Source organism: Schistocerca piceifrons, chromosome 11 (genome assembly GCF_021461385.2).
Source record: "Schistocerca piceifrons isolate TAMUIC-IGC-003096 chromosome 11, iqSchPice1.1, whole genome shotgun sequence".
Taxonomy (NCBI): Eukaryota; Metazoa; Arthropoda; class Insecta; order Orthoptera; family Acrididae; genus Schistocerca; species Schistocerca piceifrons.
In genome coordinates, this window is record NC_060148.1 from 3,175,021 (window position 1) to 3,197,169 (window position 22,149).

Genomic DNA, 22,149 nt, shown 5'->3' on the forward strand with positions numbered 1-22,149 from the left:
CACACAGGGCCAACACCCGGCATCATGGTGTGGGGAGCGATCTCCTACACTGGCCGTACACCACTGGTGATCGTCGAGGGGACACTGAATAGTGCACGGTACATCCAAATCGTCATCGAACCCATCGTTCTACCATTCCTAGACCGGCAAGGGAACTTGCTGTTCCAACAGGACAATGCACGTCCGCATGTATCCCGTGCCACCCAACGTGCTCTAGAAGGTGTAAGTCAACTACCCTGGCCAGCAAGATCTCCGGATCTGTCCCCCATTGAGCATGTTTGGGACTGGATGAAGCGTCGTCTCACGCGGTCTGCACGTCCAGCACGAACGCTGGTCCAACTGAGGCGCCAGGTGGAAATGGCATGGCAAGCCGTTCCACAGGACTACATCCAGCATCTCTACGATCGTCTCCATGGGAGAATAGCAGCCTGCATTGCTGCGAAAGGTGGATATACACTGTACTAGTGCCGACATTGTGCATGCTCTGTTGCCTGTGTCTATGTGCCTGTGGTTCTGTCAGTGTGATCATGTGATGTATCTGACCCCAGGAATGTGTCAATAAAGTTTCCCCTTCCTGGGACAATGAATTCACGGTGTTCTTATTTCAATTTCCAGGAGTGTATTTTTTCAGAAATTTGTGGACTGCAGCGAGCTATGCTACAATGCCACCTTTGCAAATTTTTAAAACCCTCGCTCTCTTTCTCCCAAAAGCTTGATCTCGATTTGACCAAATGCTGTATCACTGGCAGTACACTCACCTTATTTACTTTCGGGTACAGGTTGTTGGCCCAGTATCTTGGCAACTGTTTACTATATACATGGTGTGATCAAGAAGTATGGAAATATTTGCTGTTCTCGAAGAATCTTTATTTATTCATCAACATCAACTTTGTTCCCTTCAAAGTAACCCCCTCAGATGCAATACATTTGTGCCAGTGCTTTTTCCAATCTCGGAAGCACTTCCGGAACTCACTTTCTGACACGGTGTTCAGCAATTCTGCTTTTATGTCACCAATGGTGGCATGATGAAGTCCTCTTCAGCCTTGTTGGGAATAGAAAAGGAACAAGCTGTGTTCGGTGAATACGGTGGCTGAGGTTCACGACTTCTTTTTTTTTTTTGCCAAAAAGTCACGAACGAGCATTGAGACGTGAGTGAACACACAACCGTGATGCATTTTCCACAAGTGGTTCTGCCACATTTCTGGTTGCTTTCTTTGGACAGCTTCGTGCAAATGGCACGTAACTTCCAGATTTGTTACTGACCTTATGACCGTAAGGCAGGAACACACGAAGCACTATTCCATTGCAAATATAAGTAAAGAGTGGGAAGAGTCTTCACATTGTACGTTTTCCAGACTTTTCGCACAGTTTCCACTGGGACCGCCGGGCCTCACTTTCTACGCCATATCGTGTACCCACTTTGGTCACCTGCTATAATTTTCTTTAGAAGTTCTGGACGATTGTCAAATTCGTTAGCCAATTTCGAAACGTACTTTGCTGCGACACACTTCACGCCCGAAACATCTGAAAAAATTGCTCGGCTAGAGCCCGAGGGTATGCCGACGTCATTAGCAATCTCTCTGATGGTGATTTGACAATTTTCCTGGACCATTTTCTTTATTTCTTCCACAGTGCCATCAGTAATTTATGTGCCACAGCATCCAGGGCACTCAAGAGCAGATATAACATTTTCATACGTCAAAAATGAAATAAATCTTCAAAACAGCAGAAAATGCAAACATACATCAAGAACATGTGAAACAACAAGATAAACAAAAGCTTGAAAATTAGACATATAAACCCCGCGAAATTAACAAATTTCTGTTCCTTTTGGAACACGCTTCTTACGTTACTCAGTTTGCCTAGGGACACAGACCGGAAGTGAATTTTTCTGCAACACGTTCTAAGTAAATATATGGCACGCTCTACGGCAGCGAAAAATTCTAAGTCCGAATCAAGGTCACGCGCTTTAACACACGTAGAGCTACGAGTAGATTTTGAGGGGTTCCCAACAAAATTTTCTCGAGGACCCCCCCCCCCTCCCTCATCGAGCACGATCGATACCTCGTCGTATCACAGTATGGAGCACCTAAAAAAGCCAAGTTAAGAGTCTTTTTATACGTTTTCTATTCTCGGTACTTAAAAAAAAACATTGACATATTCATTATTTAAAACATATTGAGCTTAAAATTTTTCAATTTAGCCATCATTGTTATTGTTAAATTTCGATTATTGCTCAAAATCTTTGTCTTCATATCTGGGTGTTTAGTATAACAAACTCCTTAAAAAATAAAAATTGAGTATGAACTGAAAATGACAGGAAAAAAATTAAAACTGAGTGTATTGGTCTTTCAAGTGTATTACACTTGAGATTGCATTCAGTAGACGTGTGAAAAATACGAAAACACTAATTTCATAGAAGGTATTATTTATTTGAAAAAATACAGTTAATAACAGAGAACTCCATCAGTATATAATTAGTTTTAATTTTCAGTTCTTAATGAGATGAGTTCAATCTGACCTTTGAGTACATTATTTCTGATATATTAGGTTCCAAACTTTAAACTTTCACTCTGAAATCCGACCACATGTCAAGCCGCTTCCTATATTAGTTTTTCACGAAATGCAAGGAAGAAAATTCTTGCTCACGGAAGGGAACGGTCAGTAAATATCTGCTTCTCTAGCCAAACGGTCAGCCAGTTCATTCCCCGGGATGCCCGCACGACTCGGGACCCGGAGAAAGACGACCGAGTAGGCGGCACGACCGAGACAAGAGGGGTGGTCACGGACAGCGGAGACCGAAGAGTGACGAGAGTAGCCCGCGGGCCGCTCGCCGGGGGGGGAAGCCCGAGTAATAAAATGGAGGGCCCCGTTAACGGCTGTCACCTCTGCCGTGGAGACACTACACGATCCCGGCAATAAGTGGCGTTCCGTGCCGGTAGGAGACGTAGAAGCGTGTCCCACTTTATTGACCATTTTAGAGGAATCGGTGTAGAAGGTGGTAAGCACCCCGGAGCTCTTCGAGGGGTGAACGTACAGAATGCCACAGTACTGTAGTAGTGACGAGAGACCTCGGAAGCACAGAACAGGTCGGTCCTAATCTGTGGTCGGTTGGTTGGTTGTTTGAGGTTAAAGGGACCAAACAGCAAGGTCATCAGTCCCTTGTTTCAAATAGACTCCATTCTGCTAACGGGACATCTCAGAAAAGTCAGAACAATAAAACGGAAAAAGGGGAAACGTAAAAGGGCAGTCACGTTGTCAATAGTAAAAACAAATGAGGGAAGTTGGCAAGAGAACGAACCCAACACTATGCTGAAGCAGCATAGGCAAGACCACCTGTGACTTAAAAGGTACAACTGCTATAATGCAGAAAGTACGTATGGGAATAGGAAAAACTAACCAAGCCTTAAAAAGAAGGGGTAAAAACAGAGTAAAAGGGAAAGAAAAGAGGATTCCGGTCAGGGAGGTGAATCGGGAATCTCTGAACACTGCCTACAATGGGAGACACCCAAACACTCACCGCCCTGCCCCAACACCAGAGGGAGATTAAAAACTTTAAAACTGAGAATAAAAACCACTCTCCCGAAGGAAACCTAGAACCAGAGAGACCATCCGGGAATCGTCAGCCAACATCAAAGGTAAAGTGTGGGGGAGTCTGTACTTAGCACGCAGAGCCAAAAGAAGGGGGCATTCAACCAAAATGTGGGCCACTGACTGGAAGGCTCCACAACCACATAGCGGGGGTGGCTCATCACGCAAAAGGAAACCATGGGTCAGCCTGGTATGGCCAATGCGGAGACGACACAGTGTGGTCGCTTCCTTGCGGGAGAGGCGAAAGGAAGAACGCCATGGGCCTGGATTCACCTTAATGGCACGAAGTTTATTAGACAGTGGAGTAGCCTCCCAAGAATTGGCCCATGACTGTGCAAAGTGGGATTTGATGTGAAGCCGTAAATCCGCTGCAGGAGGGGTTACAGAAAACGGGGGGTAAGTAACTGCTCCCCCAGCCAAACAATCAGCGAGCTCATTACCCGGGATACCCACATGGCCCGGGACCCATAGGAAGTCAATGGAACAAGCAGCACGGTGAAGATCAGCGAGATGGTCATGGATGGCAGAGACCAAGGGATGACGCGAAAAACACCGGTCAATAGCAAGAAGGCCACTCATCGAGTCCGTACATAACAAAACGCGGTTGTGTTGGGATTGTTTAATAAAGGTAAGGGCCCGAGAAATTGCCATCAATTCCGCAGTAAACACCCCACATGAGGGTGGCAGCAGATGATTTTCCGTTCCAACAAAGGACGTGAAGGCATACCCAACATGATCAGCAGATTTAGAGCCATCAGTGTAAAAAACAACAGCATCCCGAAACTCCCTTAAAATTTGGCGGAAGAAGGAACGGAACACCACCGGGGGGATGGAATCTTTCGGACCGCGGCGGAGATCCATCCGAATTCGAGGCCGAGGAACTAACCAAGGAGGGGTGGAGGGGAGGGAGCGAGGAAGACAGGACAAAGAAGGAAGCCGAAAATCACGGTTAAGAGACGCAAGGCGCAGCCCAACCGGTAAACCCGCCCGAGGGCGGGAGTCAGGCGGGCGACGTCCATGGTCTGGGAATAGGATAGAATAGGAAGGATGAGCGGGAGAAGAACGGATAGTAAGGGCATAAGACACCAGAAGCTGGGACCGCCGAACAGAAAGGGGGGGGGGATCCCAGCTTCAACCAGGAGACTATCAACAGGGCTAGTAGGGAAGGCACCGGTGGCCAAACGGATACCACGATGGTGGACCGGATCCAGCACGTGCAGCGTGGAAGGAGCAGCTGAACCATAAACTTGACAACCATAGTCCAAACGTGACAGAACTAGAGCACGATAAAGACGGAGGAGGAGGGAACGGTCCGCGCCCCAAGAGGAGTGGGCAAGGAAGCGAAGGACATTGAGTTTACGGAAACATCCTACCTTCAGGAGTCTGATATGGGGCAGCCAAGTGAGCTTGTTGTCGAAAAGAAGACCTAGGAAACGAAACTGTGGAACCACAGGCAATCTTTGTGCAGCGAGATAGAGCTCTGGATCAGGGTGGACCGTAGTACGGCGACAGAAGTGGACCACCCGCGATTTTAAAGGAGAGAATTGAAACCCGTGTGAGAGGGTCCATGCAGAGGCACGCCGTATAGCCACCTGGAGCTGCCGTTCTGCAGATGGCATTGAGGAGGAACTAACCCAAATGCAGAAATCATCCACATACAGGGCAGGGGCGACCAAGGGACCGACAGAGGTCACAAGTCCATCGATAGCAATGAGGAAAAGAAGGACACTCAAGACAGAACCCTGTGGGATGCCCGTCTCCTGGGTCCGTGGAGAACTAAAAGCAGTACCAACTCGAACTCTGAATGACCGATGGATCAGGAACTGGCGGATAAAAATCGGGAGTGGGCCCCGAAGACCCCACTGATGAAGGGTAAGTAAGATGTGATGGCGCCAGGCCGTGTCATAGGCCTTGCGAAGGTCAAAAAACACTGCAACCAAATGGCGGCGCTGGGAAAAAGCCTGCCGAACTGCGGATTCCAAGCGAAGTAAATGATCAATTGGAGATCGTCCCTCTCGAAAGCCACACTGGTAAGGGGACAATAGATCCCGAGATTCGAGAACCCACGTGAGCCGACGAGCTACCAGCCGTTCAAGTAACTTACAACCAACATTGGTCAAACTAATTGGCCGATAGCTGTCAACAGATAGGGGGTTCTGACCAGGCTTAAGGACAGGAACCACAATGCTATCCCTCCACTGAGAAGGGAAGTCACCCTGGAGCCAGATACGGTTAAACACCCAAAGAAGATGGTGCCGTTGTGGAGCACTGAGATGTTGAAGCAGCTGGTTATGAATGGAATCTGGGCCAGGGGCCGTATCGTGAGAAGAAGATAGAGCAGAAAGAAATTCCCATTCAGTGAAAGGTTCGTTGTAAGATTCTGACTCACAAGTGGTGAAACATAAGGTGACAGCTTCAGCCTGCTGTTTTTGATGAAGGAAAGCAGCTGGATAGGAGGCCGACGCTGATGCCACTGCAAAATGGGTCGCAAGATGTTCTGCGAGAACTAATGGGTCCGTACAAATGCCATCTGGGAGGTGAAGGCCTGGGAGGGTGGACTGCCAATGGCAACCTTGGAGAGAGCGAAGTGTAGCCCATACCCGTGACAGAGGGACAGTGGAACCAAGGGAAGAAACGAATCGTTCCCAACATATCCGCTTGCTCTGTTTGATTAAATAACGGGCTTTAGCGCGAAGGCGCTTAAAGGTAGAAAGGCTGGCTACAGATGGGTGCCTCTTAAAGTGTTGCAAAGCTCGACGGCGATCACGGATGGCAATGGCAATGGCCGTACTCCACCACGGGACTTGCCGACGACGAAATTGTCCAGATGAGCGCGGGACAGCAAGGTTAGCAGCGCGAACAATCGCGTCAGACACGTCACGTAGGACGTCATCAATACAACCCGACAAAGAGGGAGAAAACTCGACCTGTGCAGTATATAGAGGCCAATCGGCGCGGTGGAAAGACCAACGAGGTAACCTCTCCATCGGGGAGCGGGAAGGGAGCGTGATAATCAACGGGAAATGGTCACTATCACAAAGGTCGTCATGTGGCGACCAGTGTAATGAAGGGAGGAGAGAGGGAGAAGAAAGAGAAAGATCAATGGCAGAAAAGGTACCATGACCAGCACTGAAATGAGTAGGGGAGCCATCATTAAGAAGGCACAGGTCGTGGTCTGCAATAAATTGGTCTATAAGAAGACCTCGTCTAGATGGAAAGGCACTGCCCCACAAAGGATGATGAGCATTAAAATCCCCAAGGAGGAGGAAGGGAGGAGGAAGTTGCTGAAGAAGGGTGGTTAAGGCAGCAGGTGTAAGAGTCCTGTCAGGAGGGAGATAAAGATTGCATACTGTGACTGCAGAGTCTAAGTGGACCCTAACAGCAACCGCTTCCAATGTAGTTTGGAGAGGAATCCACGTGCTAGCAATGTCTGTACGGACCAACGTACAAACGCCACCAGAAGCCCGCAAGGGTCCGACCCGATTTCGACAGAAAACACGGAACCCACGGAGGGTCGGTGAGTGAGCATCAGTAAAATGAGATTCCTGGAGAACCACACAAGCTGCAGAGTAGGACGAAAGAAGGGATTTTAATTCTGGAAGGTGACGATAGTATCCATTACAGTTCCATTGGAGAACCACAGAACGATGGTTTAAAGGAGGGCTAAACATGCTAAATCCAGTCATACCGCCGGGTCCCCACCCGTCACCGACAAGGAGGGGGCGACATCCATAAACGACAGGTCAGAATCCGGTTGTGAAGTCGGGGAAGGGACCTCCGGTGACACCAGAGGCTCTTTGTCCCGGGACTTATGTTTCTTCTTCTTTTCAGGCTGAGATCGAGGAGGGCTGTGTGGCATAAAGGAGCCAGCTGCAGCAAGATCAGGAACAGAAAGAGACCGGGCGACCTGGGGGCTGATAGACCGCGGCTCTCGCGGTCGCCGCGCTGCAGCAGACCTTTGGCCTGGAAGGTGCCGGGAAGGGGCATCCCGGGAGAGACGCCCTCGACCGGCAGACGCCGAAGGAGTGGGACACTTCTCCGGCTGGGGAGGGGGAGCGGCGCCCAGAGGAGAAGGTGTGGGAGCCGCAGGGGAGGGGGGGAGGAGAGGGGTCAGGGATGGGGGTAAGGAAGGGGGAGGAAGGGGTGAAGATGTAACCAAGGCGTAACTAGATGTCATGGACACAGGGTGCAATCGTGCATATTTCTTACAGGCCTCTGTGTAGCTTAAACGATCAAGGGACTTATACTCCTGTATCTTTTTTTCTTTCTTATAGACTGGGCAATCTGCTGAACGTGGAGAATGACCACCATGACAATTTACACATACAGGAGGGGGAACACAGGGACTCCCCTCATGGAGTGGACGTCCACAGTCACCACAGAGAGGGTCCTGAGAACAGCGAGAAGACATGTGGCCAAAACGCAAGCACTTAAAACACCGCATAGGAGGTGGGATGTACGGCTTCACATCACAGCGATAGACCATAATCTTAACTTTCTCAGGAAGGGTATCCCCTTCAAAGGCCAGGATAAAGGCACCAGTATCAATACGATTATCTTTAGGACCCTTCTGAACACGCCGAACAAAATGAACACCCCGCCGTCCGAGATTGTCCCGAAGTTCCTCATCAGTTTGAAGGATGAGGTCCCTGTGAAAAATCACACCTTGTACCATATTTAGAGACTGGTGAGGGGTAATGGACACGGGAATTGTGCCAAGATGGGTACAGGCACGAAGGGCCGCAGATTGGGCAGCCGAAGCAGTTTTTATCAGCAACGAACCCGACCGCATCTTGCTCAGGGAGTCCACTTCGCCGAACTTGTCTTCAATGTGTTCCACAAAGAATAAAGGTTTGACACTGGTGAAAGTATCTCCGTCAGTCCTGGTGCAAACTAGATAACGGGGGAAAGGTTTTGCCCCTAGACGACGGGCCTGACCCTCCTCCCAGGGGGTAGCCACGGAAGGGAAGGCCGAAGGGGCAAGAGAAGAAGCACTTGAGGAATCAGTACCACGCAGAGAGACGGCCGCAGAAGAGCGGCCAGAGTTTTGGACCCGTATGCGTTTCATCTGCATAGCGTCCGCCCTGATACCACCCACTCCGATCAGGGGCTCTCCTCACGGGCGCCACCCAGCCACAGCAAGGGCCGTCTGGCACGGCGGCCATTGCCGGGAGTTCCGATGCTCCAGGATGACGAGCAACCACTCCAAGGCATGCATGAGGAGGTCACAGCTCAGGTATCAGAAGTGTGATCCCTTTGTGTTCAGGGGGCTCAACCAAAAGGGTACATAGCGACCCCACCACACGGGCTGGCTACCGTGCTGGCTATGCACCCTAGCATCAGACAACGACGTAAAAGAAAAGGTGGAATGGACTAGGAGGGCACACGTCGGAGACACTAGGTAAGGTGCTCTTCCCCAAATGGCTCACACTACGGAAGAGAAATTTTGGAATGGAGGTCAAACCCCAGAGGGGGACCAAGGAATGCCAAAAGGAGGAGATGATTACGCAACAAAGCCGGAGTGTAAAACCAACAGAACCAGGAGGATAGCGGGGGCCAACATAAGCAAGGACACCAATAGAGGGAGAGGAGAGGGCGAGGGGAAAGGGGTATGGAGGGGAAAGGAGGGGAAGGGAAAGGAAATGCAGCCCGGGAGAGAAAGAAGGCTGCAATGGCTCGGGGCCCCGTGCCCGCCACGCACCTATCCACAAAAGAGTTGTGGACCCCCTGGGGGGTCCTAATCTGTGGAGAAAGTGGGTACACTTTCCCGGGAACGGAGACAGAGATCCCGACGGGGAAGTGAGGACGCATTCCGACCGGCAATCCCACCCGAGGACAGGTGTCAGGACGGAGATAACCCTCGTCTGCAAAGACACGGGTCGGTCAGGGAATCGTCGAATGGAAATCGTGCAAGAAACCCCGAGTCAGCTCTAGTGTATCTGTAGAGGTGTAGAGGGCGAATCCCCACTCCCGCGAGGAGACTGTCGACGGGACTAGTACGGCAGGCACCGACAGCCAGACGTCTGCGAACGGGGTCGGGAAGTTTAGGAGCGGGCAGAGCCACCGAGCCGTAAACCTCGCAACCGTAGTCCAGTCCGAGCAAAACCGGAGTGCAGTAAAAACGGAGATCATTAGCGCAGTCCGCATCCCGAGACATGTCAGCCAGCAGGCAGAGAGCAGTAAGCTTCCGCACGCACGTAGCCTTCGGGTGGCAAAGAAGGGGGAGCCGTGTCGTCCTTTTATCAAAAAGAAGGCCCGAGAAACGGGATCGCGCTACAACGTATAGGCGACGCTCGCCCAAATCGAGTTCCGGATCGGGGCGTACTGCGGATCGACGGCAAAAATGCGGCACCAGTGCTTCGGACGAAATAAACTGGAAGCTACAGGAAAGGGGCCGCGCACGGGCCCGTCACGCGACGGTCTCCTTACCTCGACCCGTCAGTGAGGACACGGGCGGCGTGGACTCAGGCGCCCACCGACGGCGCGGCGTCGGTCAGCGTCTCGGCGCCCTCGCCGAGCAGCTCCTGCTGCGCTTCCAGCTGCCTCTCCTTGATGGCAGGCCGCACGACGGTGAAGTAGCGGAAGGTGTTCATGCCGAGGAGCCCGCAGCCGCCAATGGTGAGCGCGACGCAGCTCAGCACGAACCCCCTGTGCAGCTTGTTCAGCAGCTCATTCGCAGCCTTCTTCCGCAACATGTCCGCTCTGCGACCTTGAACGAAAGTGCGAGATAATAAGTCACACTACCCACTGTTGGGTTTGTGTGTTTTTTATTGTCTCTATCAACATACCAACGCTTTCGTTTGGTAAGTTACAGCATCTTTGTTTATATATACACAATACAGAGTTAAAGATTAATATTTCTATTATTAACATTCCCTTAAATGGCACAAAACGCATATACTATATTTATAGATTTATTTATTCCTATTCAAGAATTCATCTATGGTATAGAAGGAGTTGTCAAAGAGATATGATTTCAGTTTATTTTTGAAGCTATTGCTGCTGTCTGTCTGACACCTTATTTCATTCGATAATTTGTCGAAAAATTTTATAGCAGCATATTTTACCCCTTTCTGTGCCAAAGATAGGTCAAGTAATGGATAGTGTAGGTCTTTCTTTTTTCTGGCATTGTAATCACGAATGTCGCTGTTGATTTTAAACTGGTCTATGTTGTTGGGAAAAAATTTCATTACTGAGTAAATATACTGTGAAGCAGTTGTAAGAATTCCTAACCTTTTAAACAGATGCCTACAAGATGTGTGACTATGAACCCCACACACTATTCTAACTACTTTCTTTTGAGCAATGAATACTTTTGGCCTAAGTGTTGAGTTGCCCCAGAATATTATTCCATACGACATCAGAGAGTGAAAGTTCGCAAAGTATGTTAGCTTACTAATTTCTACAGCCTCAGAATTGGCAATTATTCTGATTGCAAAAGTTGCTTTAGGAGATCCACAATATAAATTTTCCAATTAAGATTCTCATCTATATGTACACCCAAAAACTTAGTATGCTCTACCCTGGCTACTGACTTCTTTTGGTGTGTTATGGTTATTGAAGGAATTTTACTTTTTGCAGCAGAAAATTGGACGTACTGTATTTTTCGAAGTTCAGAGCAAGCCCATTCGCAGAAAACCAATTAATAACTTTTCCAAAAACCTTATTTGTATCATTTTCTGTCAGGCGCTCTTTTACTGGATTAATAATTATGTTTGTATCATCAGCAAACAGTGTCAGTTTAGGTTCTTGTTTGAGATAAGAAGGGAGGTCATTCACATAAATCAAGAACAGAAGGGGACCCATGATTGAACCTTGTAGAATACCCCAATTAGATGAAGTGGCAAACTTCTCTGAATCGCTTGAAGCACATAAAGAGACTTTTTGCTTCCTGTTCTGTAGATATCACTTAAACCACTCATACGCTGTTTCATTTATACCATAGAATCGTAATTTCTCTAACATAATGTCATGGTTCACACAATCAAATACTGTGGATAAGACACAGAATATTCCTACTGGCGACATTTTACTATTTAAAGACTATTATGTGGACAGTGAAATTGTATATTGCTGTCTCAGTGGAACAGCATTTCTGAAATCCGAACTGTGATTTACTAAGTATCCCATTACTGTTGAGATGGCTAACCACTCTTGAGTACATTACTTTCTCAAAAGATTTTTTAAAATGCTGTAAGCAAGGATACTGGCTGGTAATTATTGACATCTGCGGTTTCCCCTTTTTGTAGAGACGCCTGACAATGGCATATTTTAACCTGTCTGCAAAAATACCCTGAGTCAATGATGCATTACATATGTGACGCGAAACATCAGCTTTAATTGCTCCACATTGTTTTAATAACTTGTTAGAGATGTCATCTACTCCAACAGAACATTTACTTTTCAAAGATTTAATAATTTTTCTTATTTCACAAGAAGTTGTTAGATGAAACTTAATCTTACAAATTTTTTTTTTCAAAACTGACTTTTCTGTGTACTGCCTGGCTTTTTCTTTTGAACTTTTCTCACCAATTTTTTCTTCTATACTTAAGAAGTGATTGTTAAACACACTGACTACCTGTGTACTGTTGGTTAAGATGGTCTCATTCTCTTTAACAGTAATACTACCTACCCCAGTGGTTACTTTTCCTGTCTCTCTTCTAACAACATTCCATATTGGTTTGATTTTATTGCTGGAGTTGTTATTTCTTCTCTAACATACATATTTCTTGATTTCCTTACAACTTTTCTCAGTATGTTACAATAATTTTTATAGTGTAAAACAACTTCTGGATCTTTACTAATTCTTGCTGTCTCATACAGTTTTCTTTTTCTTTAATACCTGTAGTAATCCAAGGTTTCTTTGGAAAGTGTGTGGTCTTACACTTGGTAATTTTCTTTGAGAAACAATGTTCAAAGAGAGATATAAATTTATCTATTAGTGTGCTACTGTCCTGAGCTATACGTGCAGGGAAATTGATCACTGATTCTAAGTTATATGTTGTTAATAACACTTCTATTTCATTTTTCCTATCAGAATTACTTAGAAAGTTTACATTGAAATCAGCACAGACTAATGACTTCTTGTCTGACAGACAGCATAATAGGGAGTCAAACTTTTTTTATGAACAGCTCCCAGTCTCCTAATGGGGACCTGTACACTGTTGCTAATATCAACACTACATTATCTAGCTGAAGTTCACATGCACAAAACCTCAAAGTGCCGATCAACACAAAATTTGCTTACTTCTACAGTTTTGCATTTATACCCTTGTTTTATGAAAATGGCAACTCCTCCTTCAGCCATCCTAGATCTACAAGTGTAAGATGCTAAATTATACCCACTTATACTGACACTGTCCATGACCACAGTCACATGGTGTTCAGACAGACAGAGCATATCAATCTCATTCTTATTTTTGAGATCATCTAAACACACTAATAGCTCATCTACTTAATTTTTTATTCCCCTGACATTTTGATGAAGTATGTTGATACTGCCCTTGGCTTTACCCCTATTAACTCCATGTGAAGTTTCTTTTATTCTATTTACCTTGACTGTTATATGTCTGGAGTTTGCCTTCAACCTAAAAAACCTGCCTGCCTGGACCTGTTAACCACAGGGATCACCCCTTGTGTGACTGTGGACACCCCTCCCCCCCCCCCCCCCCCCGCCTTACAGTATCTGCTAATAGAGAAGCTAACTTACCTTCCCCCTTCCTATCAAGGTGCAGGCCGTGTGCAGTGTAACACCACCTACCAAAAGCATCAACTGGAACAACACTCGTGTGAGACTTTGCCGGTGTCTGGAGCATCCCGTTCAGCTCAGTGTTAACGCGCCTTACAGCAGTGTTTACCCAGGGCCGAACGTGGCGCTGAAAGACCTTCACAAACCCCACATTCGTGTGCTCAGTTTCTGCTCCTATTTTATCCAGGTCACTCCTAATACTATATCTTGGATTCGTAGCCAGTCTGTTTCCTGCTCCCGCAATTATAATTACCTGATCTTCCTTCTCAAACTCCCTGCATAGCTGACCTAAGTTTTCTGTCAGACTAGCACTCAGTTTCACAGAACTTGTGGCCTGGTACCCTGCAACTAATTTCTTCTGAAGCTGCTGGCCCACACCCCTCCCTGCCTATAAGCAGAATTCTTTTCCTATTCCAGTTTGATCCCGACCTGTCTTTTTTCTTCAAGCTAATATTCTGCTTCGACCTACTTTCGAGTACATCTGGATGAGGCCCTTCGTCCACTTCAGATAGCAAGCCAAACTGATTTACTAATTGAATTTCTGGAGTTTTTTCAAATGTTTCCCTTTTTCACCCTCTGCTTGCTACCGTTTCCCAGTTCCCAGTCTCTTTTCCCTCCATTCACCTACACAATTCGAAGTTCCCGTTTTCTAATTCAGCCGTAAGGGCATAAATTTTTGCCTCCCGTTCTGCAAATTTTTCTGTCCTTTCTACATAACCTACACTGCCACTGAAGAGCCTCATTTTCTACCCTCGTTTCCTCGCCGCTGTAATCTTAAATTCATTAATCCTGTTTTTTTTTTATATTAATGTTTTTATGTATTATCAGTAAAGTGTAGAACTGTTAATACTTCAGTTTTGTAATCTGATTACCACAAAGTGTTTAATGGCAACTTATTTGGTTTTGATCAAGAATGTCATCTTTGAAGTTCTTTGACTCGTATTGCTATACATCACACGTCGTCCTTTGGTCAGTGGCCCATCGCATTTTAATATTGCTACATTTTATTGGCAATTATTGTTTACGGTGGTAATGTACGTCAGAACGTGTACGACGTGTGGCATACCTGCGATATGCCGCTGACGGCAGTTTGAGACCGAAACCGGTAGCTAAATCAATAACATTATCACAGACAGCACAGTGTTATTCATTTTGTAAAATTCTAGAATATTGCTCAAGTGCATGGGACGCATACCAAATAGGAATAACAGGGGATGTCGAACACATACAGAGAAGGGCAGCGCGAACGATCACAAGTTTGTTTCATCTGTGGGAGAGTGTCAGAGAGATACTAAAGGAACTGAACTGGCGGACTCTCCAAGATAGACATAAACTATCCAGAGAAAATCTATTAAGGAAGTTTCGAAAACCAGCTTTGACGATTGTAGGAGTATACTACAACCCCCTACACACTGTTTACATAAGGCTCATCAGAACAGGGTTAGACTAATTACTGAACACACACACAGAGGCATTCAAACAGTCGTTATTCCTGCGCTCCATAGAAGTTGGAACTCACGAGGTGGAAACACCATTTCACTGCAGCTGGAAGCCTTTAAAAATCCACGCTGCTTCCATTCAAAATTTATACTGTAGCAGCCGATCAGCACAGGTCACACATGCTCGTGAGTTATCAGTGCAGGAAGAAGAAGAACGAAACATTCCCCCCCCCTCACATCCCCAAACCGTGCACCGTCCGTGCTACCGACTCGTCGTTCCCGAGCTAAGTGGCCAGCTTTATTTAGCTCACAGCCAAATTCGACGACATCAGTTAAATTTGAGCACATCTTAAAATGTTACTGTCTCCATACGTACCTTTCTCGAAGAGCAGAAAAACTACGCTATACGCCTACGTGTCCGGTTGTCGGTTGCCAGATACATATTATTATAAGGTAAGTTCGGTGAATCGACACTGAAAATAAAACACACGAGTTACAAACAAAATACCTTTACCGGCCTTCGAGCCGATCACCGTTAGCTAGAGGGCACGTCCGCCACCAGTCGTAAGGTTGCCGGAAGCTACGAGTGAACGTTTCTCCCGGAACCGCTCGGAGCCCGACAGTTATCTGCGACGCGAGCTGACGGCTCTCCGACACCCACTCCGTTCTCCAGGTTTGGCAGCTGCATACTTCTTTCGCTCCCTCGCTCAGATTACCTCCGGAAGGCTCACACTTCACAGACACTGCGTCACCGTCGTGCTCCGAGCGATTCCGCGAGAAGCGTTTGCCGACAGTTTCCCACCGGTATCGGAAGTGCCTTCTAGCTAACAGGATTACTTCGAAGGCCGGTAAAAGTATTTTGTTCATAACTCTCGTTCCTATATTTTCCGAGACCGTTCGCCAAGCTTTCCGGACGCACCTCGCAAAATATTGCCGAAAACCGCGGGCCGCACAAATTGGCCGCAATTTGGTGACCGGTGCTGCAGACGGATACCTTCGGTGACGATTTCCGAACACTTTAAATTTACACTCTACGTTTACAATTCTCTCTCTTTAGGCGTCTCTGTTCTCGCTACTGCCAGTCTACATTTTATATCCTCTCTGCTTCGGCCACCGTCTGTTACTTTTCTGACGAAATAGCAAAACTAATCTACTACTTCTGGTGTCTCATTTTGTCCTCTGACTCTTTCGGCATTGCTCAATTTAATTTGACTACATTCGATTACCCCCATCTTGCTTTAGTCAATTATCTTATAACCTCTATTTGAGACAGTAAGTATCTGTTTTACTTCACTGATTTTCCGAGTGTTTTGTTGTATCTAACAGAACAACAATGTCACTGGCAAAACCTCAAAGTTATTATTTCTTCTCCCTGAACAAGAAATACTAAAAATTCGAACACAAAATATTGATGTTCCAGAATAATACTTATGTTATATTCTATTACGTATTGGCTTTAAGCTTTCTAGGCTTGACTGAGCACACCACCACCACAGCTGTACAAAGGCCTTTTTTCCACAGACATGTGACACTTTGAAGAGCATGCATTGATACAAAATTGCAGTGCTTCAATTTGACACATGTACAAAAGAAGAAATATTGAATAATTATGTACTGAATGTTTTAGAATCTGAAGACAAAAGAGTACAAATCCCTGAACCACAGTGTGTAGCTCACCTAAACATACTGTGCTACTCAAGTTGTGCAGATACCGGTTGATGTCTACGACATTTATAAACTGTCGTAAGCATACAGGAATACACACTGAAAAGGTACCCACAAATAAACCTAACAAGACGTGTGACAAAAAAATGAGACTGCCAATACTACGAGCGATCCGGCAATGCCGTGTCTTTCTCTTTGCGTACGCCGACATGTTCTTCCCTTAAGCTCTGTATCGTCACGTGATTTTTGAGAGTGCTGTCAGCGTAGTTGTGTTTTCGCTGTGTGTTACGAAAATGGAACAGCAGAATTTAGAGAAATGTTACGATTTGTTAAATTTGGGTAATCGGTGAGTGTGATTTCGAAAAGTAAAATGTACTCAAAAGGTTCATAAAAAGGAGACTGGACAATGTAGACAAGTGGATGCTGCATTACGACAACACCCTATGTCATACAGTCACTTCTGCCAGGGAACTTTTAACATCAAAAGGCATTCCTGTCGATCCACAGCTTCCCTCTACATCCGTCTGAGTCCTTGTGACACTCTTCTTTTCGCAAAATTGAAAGATGGCTCGAAAGAACGTGACCGTCATGTAGAAGGCCGTCGGTATATAACTGCCGAAAGGAACAACTTTGAAGTGGACAATACTGTTGTCTGTAAAAAATAAAAACTTTGACATATCAAAAAATTACTCTCATTACTTTTCTCGTACACCTCGTGTATCACACTGTACTCAAAGATTAATTGGTCGGTCGGGTGTAGAAGGCACCAAACCACGTCGCCATCAGTGCCTCCGAACTCTGATTATCTGAAACCGATAAAATCCCATATTAGAAGAGAGAACTACAGTGTCTGTAAAATGATAAACTATTGACAGGGAAGGAGGGAAAAGGGTGGAAGAAGAGATGAGGGAAAGAAAGTGACTAATGACAGAGGCACGAAGGAAGAAGTGCAGGAGACGAGACATAACAGACCCCATAAGGAAAGGAGTGGGAAGGCACTCAAAGGTTAAAAGTTTATCATTGTGGAGACCAAAATAGGGGACTAAGTTAGTTGTGGCACGGATTACTGTGGTATACAGACAGAAATACTGTGGTCAGTGAACGAGTGTCGATTGCGATTGTGACGAACTGTTACAGAGGGACAGTGGAGCAGGGCAGCGGAGAGGACCTTGGAAACAATGCGAGATGGACAGTGAGAAGAGTTAATTTACAAGTGTATCACCTTAAGGCGAGAATAATGTTACTTTGCTGTTGCCGCGTTAGCGAGGGAGGGTTACGTAACTCTACTTTATCGTCAGTGATTAAGTCAGGACTTTGTTACTGGTGTTTATTGAGAGCCAGAACTTCCAGTAACGATAGTTTTCTGCCTGTATTTCACCTAAAGAGAACACTGCATTTGCTATTGCAAGAACAACATTTCTTCAAAGTACAGCAAGGTGGGATCTCTATTTTTCTTTTTTTTCTCCAACTCCTTTCAAGTACAGTCAGTCTGTTAATTATAGCACTATCTAACTGATCTACGCACATTTTTCCACACAACTTGGAGGAAGTCCTACATACTTCACTGTGTTCTTAAACACACAATCTTGTTTTTGCTGGTGAACAGAATGTGGTCAACAGGACTCCTAGTGCAGAAAGCAGGTGTTCATTCTCTAGAATTTTAGTTTGCTCACCAGTACCTGAGAAGTCCTGCCTGTCTTTCTCCTATGTATAATTTCTTTAATCATTTTAATGCATTCTGAAAGACTTATTTACATCTACATCTACACGCATACTTCACAACCACCCTAGTGTGTGTGCCCTACGGTACCCTCTGCCACTACCAGTCACTTCTTTTCCTTTGCCACTCACAAATAGAGTGAGGAAAAAACGACTACCTATATGTCTCCACACGAGCCCTAATTTCTCGTAGGTTACCTTCATGGTCCTCGTGCAAAACATATGTTGGTGGGAAGTAGTAGACTCCTTCTGCAGTCAGCTTCAAATGCCGGTTCTCTGAGTTTTCTCAACAGTGTTCCTCAAAAAGAAAGTCACACTCCCTCCAGCGATTTTCATTTGAGTTCCCAAAGCATTTCTGTAATACTTGTGTGTCACCTGAACCCACCGATAACAAATATAGCAGCAGTCTGCCTCTGAACTGCGTCAATGTCTTCTTTTGATCCGACCTGGTGTGCGTCCCGAATGCTGGAGAAGTACTCGAGAAGGGGTCAAAATAGGTTATTTTTTTTTTTTTTTTAGGGCACACAACTACAGTGGTCATTAGTGCCCAGGCTAAATTAGGAATGCACTGCGAGGCACAATGTTAAAACAGCAACTAGAAAGGACAACACTATAAAAGGCACATTAACAGGCAAGGGATTAAAAGAAAACAGCATAATCAAATGTCCTTAGACAGGTTTGTCAAGTGGATAAAACGAGGAACGCGAGCAGCTGCTCCTGGGTCATCCGCTAAAATGTCATCCAGAGTACGTGGCAGGCCAAGATCAATGCACAGTGTATTAAAATTCGGACAGGACGTTAAAATGTGGCGGACCGTCAGCAACTGCCCACATAGGCAGAACAGCACCGGCGCAGCCGTCAGCAGATGGCAGTGGCCAATCCGTAACTGGGCCAAAACGACCTCCTACCGCCAAGAAGGGCGTGAAGAGGTCGTCCGAGCCGTGGGGAGAGGTTTCGAGGCCCGAAGCTCGTTTTCAGTAAATGTAGACCAATCGGCACGCCACAGCGATAAAATGCGCTGACAAATGACCCTGCTACAATCTGATGAAGGGACACGACGAGAAGCTGTCCGAAGCTGGAGGACCGCAGCTTCGGACGCGGCATCTGCAGCTTCATTCCCAGGGATACCGACACGGCCAGGAACCCACACAAAGGTAACCGGAGAACCGCCGTCCGCCAGCTGCCGAAGAGAGCGTTGGATCCGGTGCACGAAAGGGTGAACCGGGTACGGAGCACCGAGGCTCTGGAGTGCGCTCAGGGAATCGGAGCAGATGACGTAAGCAGAATGTCGGTGGCGGCAGATGTAAAGAACAGCCTGGTAGAGGGCAAAGAGCTCAGCTGTGAAGACCGAACAATGGCCACGGAGCCGGTATTTGAAACTTTGTGCCCCGACAATAAAGGAACACCCGACCCCGTCATTGGTCTTAGAGCCATCTGTATAAATGAAAGTCATGTTGATGAACTTCGAACGAAGTTCCAAAAAACGGGAGTGGTAGACCGAACCGGGGGTGACCTCTTTTGGGAGCGAGCTGAGGTCAAGGTGAACGCGGACCTGAGCCTGGAGCCAACGTGGCGTGTGGCTCTCGCCCACAGGGAGAAGTTGCAGGGAGTGAAAAAATTAAGGCGTTGAAGGAGGCGACGAAAGCGAACTCCACGGGGTAGCAGGGCAGAGACATACAACCCGTATTGACGGTCAAGAGAGTCATCAAAGGAACGATAAGACGGGTGGTCGGGCATTGACAGTAGCCGACAGGCATACCGACAAAGCAGTATATCGCGCCGGTAGGTGAGTGGCAATGCACCGGCTTCAGCATGAAGACTCTCGACAGGACTAGTATAGAACGCTCCGATCGCAAGACGTAACCCTCGATGTCGTATAGAGTTGAGGCGACGTAAGATGGACGGCCGTGCAGAGGAGTATACAAAGCTCCCATAATCCAGCTTTGAGCGGACAATCGACCGATATAGGCGAAGTAGGACGGTTCGATCCACTCCCCACGACGTACTGCTGAGAACACAGAGGACATTTAGGGAATGGGTACAACGGACAGCCAAATATGACACATGTGGAGGTCAGCTAAGTTTTCTGTCAAATGTAAGACCTGAAACTTTTGTTGTCTCCACGAATGGGAGAGCAACGGGACCGAGATGTAAGGACGGTGGGAGAAACTCTTTGTAGTGCCAGAAGTTAATACAGACCGTCTTCTCGGCAGAAAAACTGAAACCACTGGTGACGCTCCAGGAGTAAAGACAGTCGAGACAATGCCGAAGACAGCGCTCCAGGAAACGTGTACGCTGCACGCTGCAGTAGATGGTAAAATCGTCCACAAAAAGGGAGCCCGATACATCAGCTGGGCAGCAATCCATTATCGGATCGATCGCTACGGCGAAGAGAGCGACGCTCAAAACTGAGCCCTGTGGCACCCCATTCTCCTGGTGAAAGGCGTCGGACAGGACAGAACCCATCCCCGAACTTTCGATCCATTAAAAATGCACAAATAGAAAGAGGGAGGCGACCGCGAAGGTCCCACGTATGCACGGTGCGGAGAATGGCCGCCCTCCAACAGGTGTCGTAAGCCTTCTCCAAATCAAAGAACACAGCCACTGTCTGGCACTTCCACGAGAAGTTATTCATAATGAAGGTCGACAAGGTAACCAGATGGTCGACAGCAGAGCGGCGCCTACGAAATCGACACTGTACATCGGTAAGTAGGCGTCGAGATTCGAGCAGCCAAACCAAACGACAATTAACCATTCGTTCCGTCACCTAACAGACACAGCTGGTAAGGGAAATGGGTCGATAACTGGAAGGCAAGTGCTTGTCCTTCCCAGGGGATCACAATAGTGTCCTATATGCAGTCTCCTTTACGGATGAATCATCATCATTGTCATCGTCATCGTCCAACTCCAGCATCCCAGGTGTGGTGTACAACCTCTTACCATTTCCTCCTGTCTTCATACAGCTTCTGTTCCAGGACAGTTTTCCATCTGTGTCCTTTCCCCTCCAGATCTGATCTTACGGCCTCTATCTAGCATTTTCTTCATCTTCTTCCTACGACGTTCAGGTTGAAATACCTTTTGGACGACCTTTGGCTGCTCATTCTCATTATGTGCCCCTACTACTGAAGCCTGCGTTTCTTTACGGCACTGGTAACAGCAACCTCAATACCAGCCATTTTACACGTTTCTAAACCAATGCAGGGATTGGTACGAAACAGGTTACGTACACGATCACATTTGCTTCAGAAGATTTCCGATTTTACTGTGAAAATTGGATGCTTTCTGTGTCCTGCCGAGTATTTCCCGGTTAATGGTATCGTCTTTCGAGACCACACTCCCTGCGAACTTGAAATTTGAAATAGATTCTACTCTGCCTCCTCTTAGAAATATATTTCCTTGCCTGGTGACGGTCATTTCTAATGTTTTTGTTTTACTTATTTTTAGTCTGGAATTTTTGGGTGCGTTGTTCCAGTCATTAAGTTCCTTCAGTGCTTCACCTTCTGTCTCTCCCCATACTATCAAATTACGAATCTTACTTTACTAAAATTCTCCCAACGAACTGAAGTCGAGCGCTCGCCTTCCCTACACGCTCGTTCCATTCTGTATTACTTTGCGACGTTACACCTAAATATTTAATCCGCACAGCAGGACTGTGAAGGGAAGATTGGAACAGCTGATTCGTGACAGTATACACAGTGGATCTCGGGCCACACGTGGTCAAATACTTGTTGTCATAGGAAAGAAAGTAGGTCTTTTTTAGGATAAATCCAGACAACAGTTTCCCCTGCCTAAAGCGGATCTCCAGCAGTTTAATAAATACTGAAACAATCACGCACAAGACAGATTTTAACACAAAAAAAAAAAAAACATTGCAAAGAGTAACATGGGGCATTTCACAGACTTAACAATCCTTCATCAAAACATGCAATCAATAAAAAAATAAAATACAACTATTAGAGGTTGAGCTCCAATCTTTGAACCACTCAG

The 22,149-nt window shown here is 46.6% G+C and overlaps 1 long non-coding RNA gene across 1 annotated transcript in view; it reads right to left on the minus strand.

Moving 5' to 3' along the window:
- Nucleotides 1-22,149, minus strand: part of LOC124720240 — a 56,348-nt gene that overhangs the window by 9,647 nt on the left and 24,552 nt on the right. Inside the window, exon 2 of the long non-coding RNA XR_007006094.1 lies at nucleotides 10,021-10,300. This is a non-coding gene — a long non-coding RNA (uncharacterized LOC124720240). The remainder of the gene's footprint in view (nucleotides 1-10,020; nucleotides 10,301-22,149) is intronic.